General features: G+C 35.5%; 1 long non-coding RNA gene across 1 annotated transcript; it reads left to right on the forward strand.

Moving 5' to 3' along the window:
• The first annotated feature begins 3140 nt into the window (after positions 1-3140).
• Positions 3141-4915, forward strand: LOC127993157 (uncharacterized). Its single transcript, XR_008166231.1, has 2 exons — positions 3141-3557; positions 4784-4915. It is a non-coding gene; the product is annotated as an uncharacterized LOC127993157 (long non-coding RNA).
• Positions 4916-15952: the final 11037 nt, after the last annotated feature.

Consider the following 15952-nt stretch of genomic DNA (forward strand, 5'->3'; position numbering starts at 1 on the left):
CTTCACTTAGATAAGAACTTTGAAATACCAGAGTAGCAACATAGTGGTACAGTAGCATAAAAATCCCTTTTAGTTGAATATGTAAATGTAACATCAATAAAAATAAAAACAGCAGTTAAGAAAGCATCTGATAGTAGTGATGTGGAAATGTTTGCTACAGCTCGGCAATTCAGCAGTGTAATCATGTTATGTTTATTTAGAAGGCACTTTATTCAGTAGAACTTAAAGCAAGCAGATTTGTAAATATACATTTTAAGTGTTGCTTTCAATTAGAATTACAGCTGTGAATGGCAGCTGTGTTTTTACTAGAACACATTGAAGAGATGCTTTAAATTTTTACATGAGTCCGATCTTGATGGACTGAAGAAACAAATCACACAATATTTCCATGTCAATGATGGCGGAGCTTCAGAACCACACCTAACGATTACATAATAGCTTCAGATCAACAGTAATCGCTAATGGTAGTTTGAATGTGTACCAGACAGAGCAAACTTTTACAGAAGGTTTGCTTTGGGAAGTGGCTTCAAATTAATAAACTTAGTTGTAATCTGTTATTGTTAGAAATCTTTGATTTTGGGGCCTTAATTGACTCACCATTCTGCTGGAATCATGCTCAAATGTGAATGCTTCGATCTGAAATTGGAACTTATCCTGGACATGAACCTGGACTCTGTCAGCTTGGCATCCATCATGCATCTCAAGATTGTAGTTAACAGCTTAACTCAATGGCACACAATAGTAAAGTCCTCAAAAGGACTATCTGGAAACGTTGCTCACCCGATGTTCTAGGCAAACAGATGGTGGTGGCTTCCCCACTGGGGCCCATAGCAGCTGCACAGCTTTCCACAAACACCCACGGAGGAACGAGATTAGCACAAACCACTGAGGCTTCTTGGTAAATGAAATCTCCCAGATAGGCATTAGATGGTCACTCATACCTCCAGTCATCTTTAGGACAGGTTACCATTAGACCAACAATTTAAACAAAATAACAATAAAAGACTCCTTACCAGTCATGAGTTCGAGGGAGAAATTCAGATGTTCTCCACCAGCTCTCACTCCAGCATAGTTTTTAAAGTATAAACTAAAAACTGGTCATGTAAACATTTTGGTTTCAAATGTTTACCTTGTAGATGCAATGATCAAGCCATTTCAACCACAGCTTCATTAGTCTTCACAATAGGCGTGTTAAGAACAGGTGAAGGAATACACCAAAACAAATGAATACACAAGTGCCTCCACAGTATTCCACAGACTAATATTAAAACGGTGTTCATACATACAATTAAGAAGAAAGTAGTAAAGACAAAAATACATTTATCAAAAGAAAGAAGAAACTAAGCATTCAATAAATGCAAGAAATACACAAGATAGATATATATAGATATGATAAAAATGTAAGTAATGAACAAACCAATAAAAAAATAATAAAAAAAAATTAATGTTCACGTACTGATGCCCCTGAAGAGCCACGTTTCTAATTCAGGTGACAACATACAGTTATTTGTCAAAGAGCATCATGGGCAAGTTCCATTTTAGACCAGTCTTGACAGGATCACAACTACAAAACAGCAAACAGCTGGAGAAACAATGTTTATATGAGGGCATACAGTACCATTAATGTGCTCAACATCCTAGCTCGGATTCCAAGGCAACAATCCTGTCCTGGGCTGCGTTTCCCAAAAGCATCGTAAGCCTAAATTGATCGTAAAAACGATCGTACGATTGATCTTAATATTACGGACTGTTTCCTAAAAGCATCGTAACTTAAGTAGCACTTGAAAATCTTCGCAGATCTACGAGTGCTCTGGAGTAATCGTACATCCCCAAGTGCATCGTAAGAAGACAGATTTATGAGGACACCTGCAGGACAACCAGCAGATTACACTTTAATCTAGATTTAACACACTGCAACGCGAGTAATATAATAATATTTTGATTGTACTTTATTGTACACTTTATTGTACTCGTTTTTTGTTTACATGAATTTATAAATGAAATAAATAAAAAAGGGGAAAACAAGATAAAAAAAAAACACATCTAAATTAAATGAATGAACAACAACAACAACAACAACAACAACAAAAAAATCATAAAAGAAGTAATGTGGGAAATTTGCTTCAAAGACTGGGCAAAATAGGAATGAATTCAAAAAAATCTGTCAATGACTTGCTGACGTGCACGAAAGCCAGCCATGTATTGGGCATCTCTTGGTTGGCCATGTGGTCCCATGCCATCTTCGTCCTCCACATCCTCCTCCTCCTCCACCTCTTCATCTTCCTCCCTGTTAAGTAAGGGCACTCTCATCTGCACTGCAATGTTGTGCAGCATAGCTGTTACTATTATTACTGCACAGCACTTTTGTGGAGCAAACAAAAGACCACCGCTGGACTGGTGAATTGCCCGAAAGCGCATCTTCCACCTCCCTATTGTGCGTTCCACAATACTACGTGCAACACGGTGTGCCTCGTTGAAATTTGTCTCCCTGTTATTCATAGGATTAGCCACAGGCGTGAAGAGATATGGCCTCAGTGGGTAACCACTGTCCCCAAGCAGCCTCCACTGTCCCTGTAAGTTTTGTGCCTCCTGACCAACAGATGAATTGGTGAACATGAAGGAGTTGTGTGTGCTTCGCGGGCCACCTTGCCACAATGTCTGTAATCAAACCCTTATGGTCACAGATCACCTGGCAGTTGATAGATGCATAGCCTTTGCGGCATTTAAATATATATGGCCATCCACAGATGGTGTAAGGATAGGGATCAAGGTACCATCGATCACTCCAATGACCTGTGGGATGTGATGATGTGTTAAAAAATACTGTTGTATTTCTGTGATGTCCTGTCTTGATGCTGGAAATTGAATGTGTTCCACAGCAAGTGGAAGTAATGCATTGGTGACCGCTTGAACAGCTCTTGAAACTGATGCCTTACATAGTCCTAGCCCATCACCAAGTACCTGGAGAAAACTGCCTGTTGCATAAAATCTCAAGGCTGATATAGGAGTTGGATTTCAGGGGACAAGGCAAAATTTCTCCTGGTGGCACGCATCAGCTGAGGTCCAATGCTATTTAGCAATTGGGCTATTTGTCCTCTTGGCAGACGGTATCGCCTTATTATAGCCATGTCATCAACAGGGTCCCCGCGGGTCCTTAAAAAGTCTTGAAATGTCTTAAATACAATTTTCGATTTTTAAGGTCTTAAAATGTCTTGAATCCTGGAATTTTCCATATGAATGTCTTAAATTTCATGTGGGATCTTAAATTTCATGTCCGACTCGTCATTTTTATTTATTTTTTCAACCGCAATTTGACCAGCGCAACATTTGGGGGCAGCACTTCGTAGGTGCAACCTGCATCATTCCATAGGTGACATACGAGTAAGTGATTGATGAACGCGTTGCGTTGATGGTTCGCCACCACGGCAGTTTGCGAAATCGCAAGCATGGGCAAAGACGATAAACCTGTGGACAAGACCACGATTGTCAGGTCTCGCTATCTTGGTTCTCAGTTTTTGAGCCCCTCAACGGCAGAAGACTTGCTGGAGCACTTTAAGGTAAGACTCTAAAAGTAACATTTAAAATTATTTGAATATGTTAAAATGCTTCATGTGTTTTTGTTATTTCCTAATGAATATTTGGGACAATATATCGATGCGTCACAATTCTTGGATTGATTTAATTTTTTTCCGAATGCGTTGCGAATTGATTCTGAGCTTAGTTTTTGCACATTGCGCTCTAGGCTAGTTTTTAACCGAACACTCAAATGCTCACGACGAAGAGCGCTCGTGCGTTCTGCTGAGTCTGAGAATGTTATTGATATATTGCTTTAATGACGCGAGATTAATGTAAATGCCCCACTGCAAACACCCTTGTACTTCGCTTCAACCTTTTCGAACTTTATTAATTATTATTTTATAGTAGGTTCAAGTGGTGTGTGTAAGGCATATAAATCACGCAGTGGCATCTGCTGTTAAAAACTAAACTAAGAATCGATTCGAGAGAGAATCGAAATGCATTCAGAAAAATTGGAATCGATCCAGAATAATTTCTCGATTCAAAATGCATCGATATATTGTCCCAGCCAATCAGTTAAAAAAATGTTGTGGGTGGGTGACATCTAGGCATAGGACTACTGCATTATGGATGGAAGGCAGTGCTGTAAATAACTTTATTGTATAAAGCATTCAATATGCATTATGCTTCTTGCATATTTTTTATGTTAAAAGTAAAATTGAATTGAATTAAATAATGTAGCCCAGTTCATAATTAGACTCCAAATAATTGTGCTTCTCAATTTTAGGTTAACAACGTTGACACTGAACCCTATCAGATAGGCCCAATTTGTGAGCATTCACTATTATGGCTAAACTTGTTTCTCAAACATTTTTTCTTTCAAATCAAGGACCACTTAGCCAATTAAAAAAAAAAAAAAAAAAACTTAACATATTTGGCTTAATGATCATCCCTAATGCATGTAAAAATGCAGGCCATTTTAGTCTTCTGAAACCATGGCTAACTTCACCTGCTAATAATGTGCATGATTAGAAAACAAGTCATGAGAAGTGAATTGGAAATGTTCAACGGTGTCACAGTCCATGTCAGTCATTTTTGGTTGATGACTTTTGCTCACAGACCTCTTTGGTAATCTGGCATACCTCCAGTGGTCCCCAGTTTGAGAATCACTACTTTAGACAAACCATCTAATCTGAGTGAACATGAATGAAAATGTTATCATTCTTGAGGTGGACTTTGTTTTGATTTTATTTTTTTATAATTTCAGGAGGGCACCAAGGAACTTAATTTAAGGAACATGCTTTCTGTGTCAATGGATGGACCCACAGTAAATTGGAAAGTCATGGATTTCCTACAACTGGAACATGCAATAAATTTCTGATCCTGATCTTTCCTACAATTGTCTGTCATTCATTAGGTCTATGCATAGATTATTGAATGTGCTTGCATTTATCTGGTCTGAAATGACATAGAAAACACTAATCAGACCCTGAACAACATTTTCTTGGGGGAGAACCCCTAAACCCAGCTCAAGGCTATTAGGCAGCAACATTTAACCATAATTTAGATCAAGTATGATGAAATGGGCTTTTGTAATGTCCTGGGGCTGTCTTCCATGTCTTTTTCAAACTGCTATGAGGGGCCAGAATTTAGAAATTACCTGAAGTACCTTAAAGGCTGATAGTTTATACATAGTCAACCATGTCAGGGTTGTAAGGTCAATCAGCACTCGGTATAAAAGTTTCCGCGCCCCTTTGACCTGTCTTGAGCGTGGTTGTGATGTGTTGTGCCACACTAATGCTTCGCCACATCAATCTGTGTTGTCGGACTGAACATTTTCCTTTTTTTTTGTTTTGTTTAGATGAAGTCTTAAATTTACCTTTTAGAGGACTTAAAAAGGTCTTAAAAGTCATTAAATTTGCTGTTAAAAAATGTGAAGATACCCTGATCAAGGATATCCAAGGGGGTTTGATGCTGTCTGATGAAGGCATTTAAAGTCACCAGTCTACTTCGTGGTCGTCTCTGTCTTTGTCTTTCTCTGACCCTCAATTGAAGAACACGCTGTAGTGCAGCCATGATTTCCTCTGCAAGTCTAGTGAGGTGTATACTAATCCTAGCTTAATTGAAGAAACCATGTGAAGGTCATCAGGCTGTGATAATGTTCACATATCCCACTGCCTATCATCAATTTCAGTAATGACATTAGGCCCTACCTTGAAGAAAGTGAAGGTGTGGCATGCTTAGAAACTGTATAGATTACATATTATATTCCTTTAATCAATCCTCTGTTCATAATGATGAAAGGTTGTGCTTATTATAAAAATGTATACATAGAACAGTACTGGTAACAAATGTTGTTGATTTTTTTGTCTATACCTGTAGAAATGTATTGGCTAGATGAAGTACTGTATATATATTTGTGTTATCTGTCACGCCAAATATATAGACTTTATATTAATAATATTGAAACTTAAATGCTTATGTCTGAAAATAATCATCAACCATTAGCCATTTAGTTCAGAAACATTTGGAAGAACTCATAACAATTATTATATTATTTCATATGGTCTTAGGCCTGGTGTGCATGGTTCAACAAACACATGGACATCAAAAACACTTCATATAGCTTTATTAATAAAAAAAAACATTGCATAGTTTTATTAATTTAGGTTATTCAGTTCCGAACAACCTGCAAAATACATTGTACTGTGAGATGAGTCATAACTACATATAGAAAACATTTCACATTGCACAAATTACTGAAACAATAAATCACATTACCTGTGTCTTCTGGCAAGATAATTGGCACAGAAATTGAGGGCCTTGCAAAACTCATCTCCTCTAGTGCAAGCATCCTCTCTTCTAAGGCCAGTTTGGCCTTCTTAAGCTCAATGAGCTGCTGTTGGAAGTTGTTGTCTCTCTCATATATATATATATATATATATATATATATATATATATATATATATATATATGTATATATATATATATATATGTATATATATATATATATATATATATATATATAGTGTATCATTACTCAGCTCATGTTCATGAAGTCGGATAGAGTCAAGAATTGCCAATTTTCCAACAACAACACCAAAACAACATTCAACCTCACTTTTGCAGATTCCCTCACAAGCATAAAGCGTGTGTATCAGGTGGTGTGTTGTGTTAGTCTTTCACAGAATATTACAACATGCTGTGCTCCGACACGAGAAGGAAGCTGTGAGAGGACAGATCTCAGATCAGCTGGAGCTGCCTATCAACTCTATTATGCCATTCTCAGTAACTCCATTAATGGCCTCTAATTTGGCCCAGGGGATCTGAACGGGCCGGTGGCGTCTGCGACTCCTGTGCCAGAAAGCAGGGCCATCTGCTGGGGACCACAGGAAGCAGGTATCCGTGACCCCTCTACTCCCTGCAGACACAGACAGACAGCAGCTGCTCATTATTAAACATGCTAAATGAGCTCTGAGCCTGTCATCCAGAGAGTCTCACACCAGTAGAGGGCAGTGCCAGCTGTAATTATGTTTCATTTGCATTCAGAATAGCATATTAGCGTTCTTACTATTTCAGGCCCATCTTAATATGACAGAAAGATTAGCATGTTAATATGCTATTCCAAATTCAGTCTACGTTTAGGTAAATTTTGTAGCATGCATACTATGTACTTTGTATAAATATTTGTATTCAATAAATAAATAAGTAAATCACAAAAATATATATTTAATATCTCACTTGTTCTTCATCGATGGCAGTAAATGGACACAGATTAAATGGACAGAAAACGGAGATTATTTTTTTGTGCTTAATTTTTTTTTCTATATCAAGAAAAATAGAGGAAGACACTAGTAATCAGATTTGCCTAAGTACATAAAAAAATTATTTATATATATATATATATATATATATATATATATATATATATATATATATATATATACTTTGCCTTTAATATACTCTCTCTCTATCTCTCTCTCTCTCATATATACACACATATATAAGAGGAAGACACCAGTATATAATACTGGTGTCTTCCTCTTTTATATGTGTGTGTGTGTGTGTGTGCGTGAAATCTCTATTGTTATTTGAATCATATAACAGACTTTTTGCAGTGACTGCTGTTTAATTACCTTCATTCACAGTATCAACTTTCTGCTAAACTGTCTTAGTTGAAATAAAAATTATTGCAATGACTTTTCTATTCCTTTAAGCAAAAGTCTCCATTTGATATTTATGTATCTCATGTCTGTTAACCTTGTTTGTGGTTCTTGCTTCCTACATACCTGCAAGCTACATGATGTTTTCAGTTGTGTTTCTTTGTACGGCAGCAACGTGGTTAGAAACGATAAAGATACTGGCCAAAAGCTTGGCTCTGAGTGGATGTGGATGACAAAAGAAGTGCATCAGGCAGCTTTACGTGTCTGTTGACTGATCTGAAGCCTGCTGCTCCCACACATCTGCTAGAGCTTGTCTTTGTTTAAGCCAAGGTTTGTTATTTCAGAGCTTGAGCACTCAGAAAGTCACATGATCAAAGGCTTTTCTGAGACCATCAAATATTTGGGAGGTGCAGCTGGATTTCTACTGCATTCTGTGGGAATGAGGTGCTCGAGGACACCTGCTCAACATGAGCTTTTCTGGGCTGACTGTTTCCCACCTTATGAGACTTGACTGTGTTCTCGATTATGTTTCATTCAAGTATCAAAACTGTTGAAAGTTGTTTCTCCAACAGCTCCTTAAAAGAAATAGAAAAAGTCACAAGTGAGACAATTTTTTGACACAGTAAGGGTATAGATATATAAAGTGAAGTTTGAAAGCAGCTCAGATTATTTAGTCATGGAGGAATTTGATAAGTGATGAATTCATATTGAAATCTCTGATTTCAGATTGTGGTTCGGTATTTCTACAAAGAAAATGTAATGAAATTTTTACATTTTGATTGTGAGGTCTGGGAATAATGCAAATGTCTATATTTTCTAACTATTCTCTCCTCTAAAATATTTGATCAGTCAGAAACTGTTAATTTTGAGTGCATATGTATTAAATCATTTATGAAATTGATTAAAATGAAATTGTTACATATACTGTATATTGTGTTAATTATATAAATGTATTTACACTTAAATTATTAATAATACATTATTGAGATATATATATATATAATATATATATATATATATATATAATATATATATATATATATATATATATATATATAGATAGATAGATAGATAGATAGATAGATAGATAGATAGATTAATCACAAATAACTGGAAAAGTCTTAGAGATGCATTATTGGTCAGCTGTGGGAACCCTGTTGATATATTGTAAAAAATATTTTTTTCAATAAAGAAACAATATAGTATTTTCATTTTATTTATTTATTTTTGCATTAAAAAATTATGACCTTAAGATCACAATGCGTGCCAAATAATCAAAAAGTTAGAAGACTTTATTAAGACAATATTTGTATTTTATTACCAGTATGTGGCTGTTACCAAACATCATGATAGCAATGACAATGGAATCTGATGGAAATCAAGAACACAGAATAACTTGTGAAGCTCAGGGTGAAAATCATGTGCCCATCCTGAAACATCGGACATTTTTCAAACTCACAAATGACTTTCTTCTTGGGTTCCTGGGAGCAGGATTTTGAGTAGGTGTTCAGTCTTCATTTGCTGTCCATGTAATCTCATTTTTTCGTCTAGGAGAAACAACTGAGATGTTAAAGATCCAATTTGTGATTTTCCTTTCCTGTGGGAAATGCTGTTAAACAGACAAAAAAAAATTATATATTAAAAAAATGATAATATTAATCTACCTGAAATAAAGGGACAGTTGTGAGTAAAATAAAAACGAGACAAAATCAAATGTGGTTTTACAACCAAGAAACTAAATGCCAGCCATATCCAGAGGAAACAGATGGAGTTATAAAAGAGGGGCTTTGATTTAAAAACCATCAGCGTTCCTTTCCAGCTGATTAGAAATGTGCTGTTATTGAAGACATGCATCATATGGTGTCTCCACAGGATATTCCGCGGCTTTCCGTACAGACCTACCGCACTGTGCACATCTAATCTTATATGATTAAACACATTCAAATTTAAAAAGAATAAAATCACTGATGTTATCAGCATGTCACTAACTAGATTTTTAATTAAAATGATGTGGTGTTTACCTGTGCAAAACTCACCAGCAAGGGTGTTTAGTTTAAACAGACAGCAGGATCTTTGTAGTTTTTTGGGGATAGCCTGTATTTGAGTGTTTTTTTTTTTAGCATGTCGCTAGAGCTGCTATTTCGAAGTGGTTTCTAGTGTATTGTTGGTCAGTACAGTGAAATTTGCATGGGAAAATATTTCACAGTTGACTGGATTTCACACGCAAAATTTCACGGACAATGAATAATGTGACTGCACCTTAACAACTTTGATCAAGTATGGGCAACAGTGATGCTTGCTAACAAACAATTATCCCTAATAATCCCTTTTGAGATACTAGTCACCATTGTCATCAAAAGACTTTCACCTTGTTTTGAGAAGGTAATTGAGTCATCTGTGCGATAATAAACTTCAGCTGTCTGGTGCTGTGGTGCATAGATGGAAGTCTACTGACTTTATTAGGTTGTTTTATTGACTGCAGGATATTAGCTCTCTTCATTGTGCATCTTCATTACCATTTTTCAATCAAGGTAATGGTGTAGAGATAGAAAAATGGACTAATGCTTAATGACAGTGAAAGAAATGATGACTGGCAGTGATTTGGTCATTTTGAGTCCGAAAACAGCTCGCACATGCATCCATATACAGTATATGCACATTGAGACACATTTGTACACAAAAAGGCCATTACACATTCCCGCATTTCACTGCATTACTGTTTGTGAAGCTGCAGTCCAAACACATTTAGTTGCAGCCAGTTATCCATCATGTCTGATCGTGTCATTTTGCCGTAATTGAATCCCCCGGGACACACACAAGATATATTCCCTGGATTATCTGCATTTGCTTTGGTAAATCTCATTATAACTTTCTCTTGTATATATCAATACTGGAGTTTGTTAACAAAATGGAAATGGTTGAAACCTTGATGTTATATTTACACACTTTTCCTGTGGTCTAGATGACTGTCTGACATTAGAGAAACAAATCTTTAACCTTAAATTAACACTGTGCAACATCTGGACCTTGATCGGTTAAACAATCTACATGTATCTTGCAGAAGAGTATTGTTTTGTTTCTGCTTCGGCTCTGCTCCAATCCAAATCCACATGGACAATTCTAAAACATAAATTTCCATTACTGCAGATTTATCAAAGTGCATTTGGGTTGGGTAAAAACATGGTTTAGAAGATGGATTTTGGGATTCTCTTGTTAATAACATGTATATATTTTTCACACACACTCTGTCTGCAGTGTGTGTGCATTGAGTTTTTTTTTACACACCCATGTTAACGGATTAGAGCTTTCACACTGCGCGTGGTTGCGGTCCACCAGTGCGTTGAGTTTAAATGTGAATATTTCTGTGAAAAGAAAGAGGATCACAGTGCTGAAAAAGCCCTTTCAGTATAGGCTAAGTCTGTACTGCTTCTACACCTCATACATAACACACACGGACCGCATAAGCACTGCAGACGGAGCATGTGTGAAACAGGCATTAAGCCGGTTGATATAGGCTATAGGAACGCCATGTCAACCACACTGGCAACATCTTGGCACCTTTAGGACAAGCAAACAAAAGAAAATGTACAAATCTAGTAAAATTTTACTTTGGAGTACCTGTTGCTCCCCACTACTGAAATTTAAGCGCTGCAGCATAAGAAATATGGAGCACAATGCATAATTCACATTCACGAAAAAAAATTATATATTCAAAAAAACAAATTTACATGCACAGTTGAGCATCGGAGCCACCTTTTTCTAACAAATGATCGGTTCTTGAATCTTAATGTATCTTTAGTGCATCAAAGCATACAACACGATTCACAACAATAACAATCATGATGCATTTCTATATAGTGATTCACAAACATGAGTAGTTTAAAGGGATACTCCACTTTTTTTTTTCATTAATCACTTACCCGTAAAAAATCGTTGTTCTTCGGAACACAATTTAAGACTAAATTTATTTTGAATGAAAACCGGGAGGCTTGTGACTGTCCCATAGACTGCAGAGAAAGTTACACTGTCAAAGTCCAGAAAAGTATGAAGGACGTCATGTTTCAAAAAGAATGATTTTATTCAACAATTCCTTTGTCAACAGTCCTCTCTGTGTCTCTCCACATCAATCAAACTGACAGTAAACGACACAGAAGAGCGTATACAGTTTGAATGATGTGGAGAGACACGGAGGAGACTGTTGACAAAGGAAATGTTGAATAAAGTCATTATTTTTGTTTTCTTTGCTTAAAAACAGTATCCTCGCCACTTCATAACGTTACGGTTGGACCACTGTTGGCAGATGGACTATTCGAACAATGTCTTTCATACAGTGTAACTTACTTTGCAGTCTATGGGACAGTCATAAGCGTCCCGGCTTTCATACAAAATATCTTTTTATAAATTGTGTTCCAAAAATAAACCAAGCTTTTCTGGGTTTGGAAAGACATGGGGGGTTAAGTGATTAATGACAAAGTTTTCATTTTGGGGTGTACTATCCCTTTAACTTTTGAACGAATGACTCAATGAGCCGGTTCTTTTACTCACTTGTTTAACCGGTTTTTGTCATTGCTAACCGGAAGAATTTACAGAAGTGATCAGATCGGTTACTGGATAAGTTTTGAACTTCACGTTTGTTTGTATTTATTTTTTAAATGAATGAATTAATATTTTTGTCAAAGACGTGGACTGCGCAGTTGCACATCCTCTCTCATCCTGTCCTTTATAGAAATACATTCGTATTTTCCTCTGAATAAAGTGCCAAAAGACCAAAACTAAATAAAAATGTATGTGGTGTTCAGAATACATTTAACAGTGCCTTAAAAGAAGAGTTTACGACTGTAGGTGGCAATGTGTTGCTAAAACCAAGAAAACTGTCTTCAGCCTCAATCCCAGTTCCCTGCTGGGCTGGAAAAAGACGAATCTCAGACAATAATGTGCTATTTGCTCTGAAGACTTGAAGTGATATTTTAACTTCCCGGCCATCGACTGACTAGCTGCTGACCTTCTAAGATTGTTTTAACACACAGCACTGTGTGAAACTGTACATTTATTGATTTCCTTTGTGGATGTTGAAACAGGGCCACGATTAATATTAATCCGTGCGATAAGAATGAATAGTGTTTGAAATAATGTTTTTACATTGTGTGTGTCCTTCCATCTAAAACCTTTATCTTTAAAATACTTTTGCTTTAGCCAGTTTTTTACAACAAATACGCTGAACATACAGTTTACCCAATATATTTAATATTTGCCTTTAAGCAATCATACTTTTGAGTTTTGCATAATAAAATGAAATAAAAAAATATACATATTGAACAAGAGACAGCTTAGAAACTACCCAGAATGCACTAGCAACTACATAGCAACTCCTTAGAAACCATGTACTGTAGAAATAAAGCATGGTGGAGGCAAGTTTTGCCCTAGAGAATGTAAAAAAAAAAATCTATATTATTATTATGGCAAAATGGGGCATTATGAGGGGTAACAACAGAATAGAAAAAATAATATTATTAAACTACTTTAGTGACATTTCAACAACATTTACCTCCAAAAGATCTTGACACTTCACTGCATTCTCTAATAAAAATGTATATGCTCAAAACACATCATTGCATTTGAAAGGGAGTTATTGTCAGCAAATAACCAATTTCACTAGGAGATGTACAGTAAAAAATGTCACCAATGTTAAAATTAGAGGAGCTTTTTATTGTTCCAACAATTTATGCACTTGTGAAATAAAGTGCAATCATTATGAATAAACACGGGATTGAAGAAGAGGAAGAAATAAGTTTGGAGGATAAAGATGTTTGAAAGCCTCCATTCAATCTCTATTTATTCTCTTAATGAGACTGACAAGCAGTTGAGAGAACACATTTACATTTACATTTAGTCAATTTGCAGACGCTTTTATCCAAAGTGATTTACAAAAAAGAGGTCTAACTTGTGATTGTTATTTCCCATAACATGATCTACATGTAAAAATGTTTCTTCAGTCTATAGCCATGGTGTCTCCCATTATGATGCAAATAATGCTCATATAGACAAAATGGTCCAAGAATGGCCTGGATCAATTGTGTCTCTGGACTCATGGCATTTATGGAAATTATGATCATAGATCAATACATCCCGCTTACAGCAACTCAATTCTAATTGATCTGTTGTTGGGGAACGGGATACAGAGGGCAAGACAGACTTTCTCATCCTGAGAAAATGAGCTACTTTGTCTTTGCTGTGGTTTGGAAAGAACTGAAAAACACTTCAAACCACAACAATAGAAAAGGTTTTTTCTGCCTAGAATTATTTCTGCTTCATGATAAAGAGATTATTTCATAATCGAGCTGGAGTGCTCTTATCTTGCTTTCTACTATTCTACAAGGCTGAGCAAACTTAAAAGGAAGTTATTTTGCATTTCCTTTGATTGTAATGAAATCTGCACACATACTTTGATTCTGGTCTGTGTAACGCTTTGCAGTTCTTTGCTCAATTTGGGAAACTCTCCCATCATACAAGTCAAACAAGTACAGCTCTTGAATTACAAAAGACCACAATTTCGAAAACTGTTTATCAGGATTCTGATTCAATAACGTATTTCAAATTAATCAAATCTGACAGAAAAGTTATCATAAACCAACTTCTTTAGCTCAAAATAGGCTAAAAAATGAAAAAGACACATCTGACCGGTCAGCCTAGAGTAAACAAACAATCAAAAGTCTCTATTAAAAAGTGACTGAACTTTTTGTTTTTTGGACTATTACTAATTTTTGAGACATTATTTTGCTAAATGAATGAATGAATATATAAATACTGTAATGAAAAAAAAAAACTGTATATTAAAATAAATGATAAAAATAATTGCTAATATTATAGTCAATATAAATGTATAAATATTCATCTTTTCAATATGAATGTATTTATATTGACTGTAATATAGTCAATTTACATCATAATATTAAGTAGATAGTAAAAAAATGCAATAATGGAAATCTAATGAGAATGGACATTGATGTGAATGAGATGCACTATAGTAATGAGAATTGAGAATAAAAAATAATGGCACAATGCAAAAAGTATTTTCTTCATGCAGAACATAATTTCTGTGCTATTGTATCAATTCCTTTCAAAGCTGACCCTCGTACATGAACAGATTTGTTTTCCTCTGAACAATGCATTCTCAAAACACTTGCAATATGCATCATAATTAGAAACTGTGGAACTAATCTAAATACAAAGGTTGAAAAGGAAACGCATGCTAGAAGCAGCTCTCAGCTCCTCTGGAGTCATTTTAACAACATCAACCAAAGCAGACTTTATGATTTCCTTTATCCTTAGCTCTTTCCTTTCATAGTGACTCTCATTCTTTGGACCCTTTCTTCCTTCCTTTCCTTCTCATCTCTCTTGAGACTCTAATGTTCTTTTTCAACCAAAATCTTCCATACTATTGGTTTGAAAGCTCAGCACTTTTGGGGTCATCTTAGCCAGCACTTTAAAGACAGAGGTTAAAGTTCATGCCATGCTAGGGGCTCCTAAGATCAGGGATGTGTTCCGGCAGTTGAAGGGCCATTCCTCCAAATCCATTTCTGTCCCCAGGTCATTATGTGTACAAATATGCATGAAAATTAACTATACAATACATTTTATTATTAGGCAAAGTGTCCTGGACATTAATTTAACAGCAAATTTAAAATATATAATGGAAAAAGATTATAAAAATTAACTAAAATTCCTAAATTCTTTTTTAATTTTGCATCTTTGCATCTTACCCCAACTGTGATTTAAATACATTTCAAAATATATCTTTTATATTTTAGATAGAATACACATTTTAGTTGTGTCCCCAGGTTTACACTCAGTCCTGTCTCCATATTGATGTAGATAAATGTGAAAATGCATCTTTTTCTAAATTTTTTCTCGCCTTCTATCCAGACCGAGACAATGTTTTTGCACAGAGAAGATTTATTTATGGTTTGTTCCTGCATTGTTGTTTTATATTACACTCCTGCAAGTAAATGTACTGCAGAAAATGTACTCGCAATTGTAGTTCTGCGGCAGTAATGTATAATTCATTACATATATGTATATGATAAAATCTTCCAAAACCACATTGATAATATATATTACCTTAGTTGATATATTACTATATAATAATATCCACTTGGATTTTAACATATGTCTCCAAATTTTTATTTTGTCCCCAAAATATTGTTAAGTATAACACATACTTTTATGTTTACATTTACATTATATACACATATAAAATACGTAAAACATACCTG

This window comes from Carassius gibelio, chromosome A1, assembly GCF_023724105.1.
Source record: "Carassius gibelio isolate Cgi1373 ecotype wild population from Czech Republic chromosome A1, carGib1.2-hapl.c, whole genome shotgun sequence".
NCBI lineage: Eukaryota > Metazoa > Chordata > Actinopteri > Cypriniformes > Cyprinidae > Carassius > Carassius gibelio.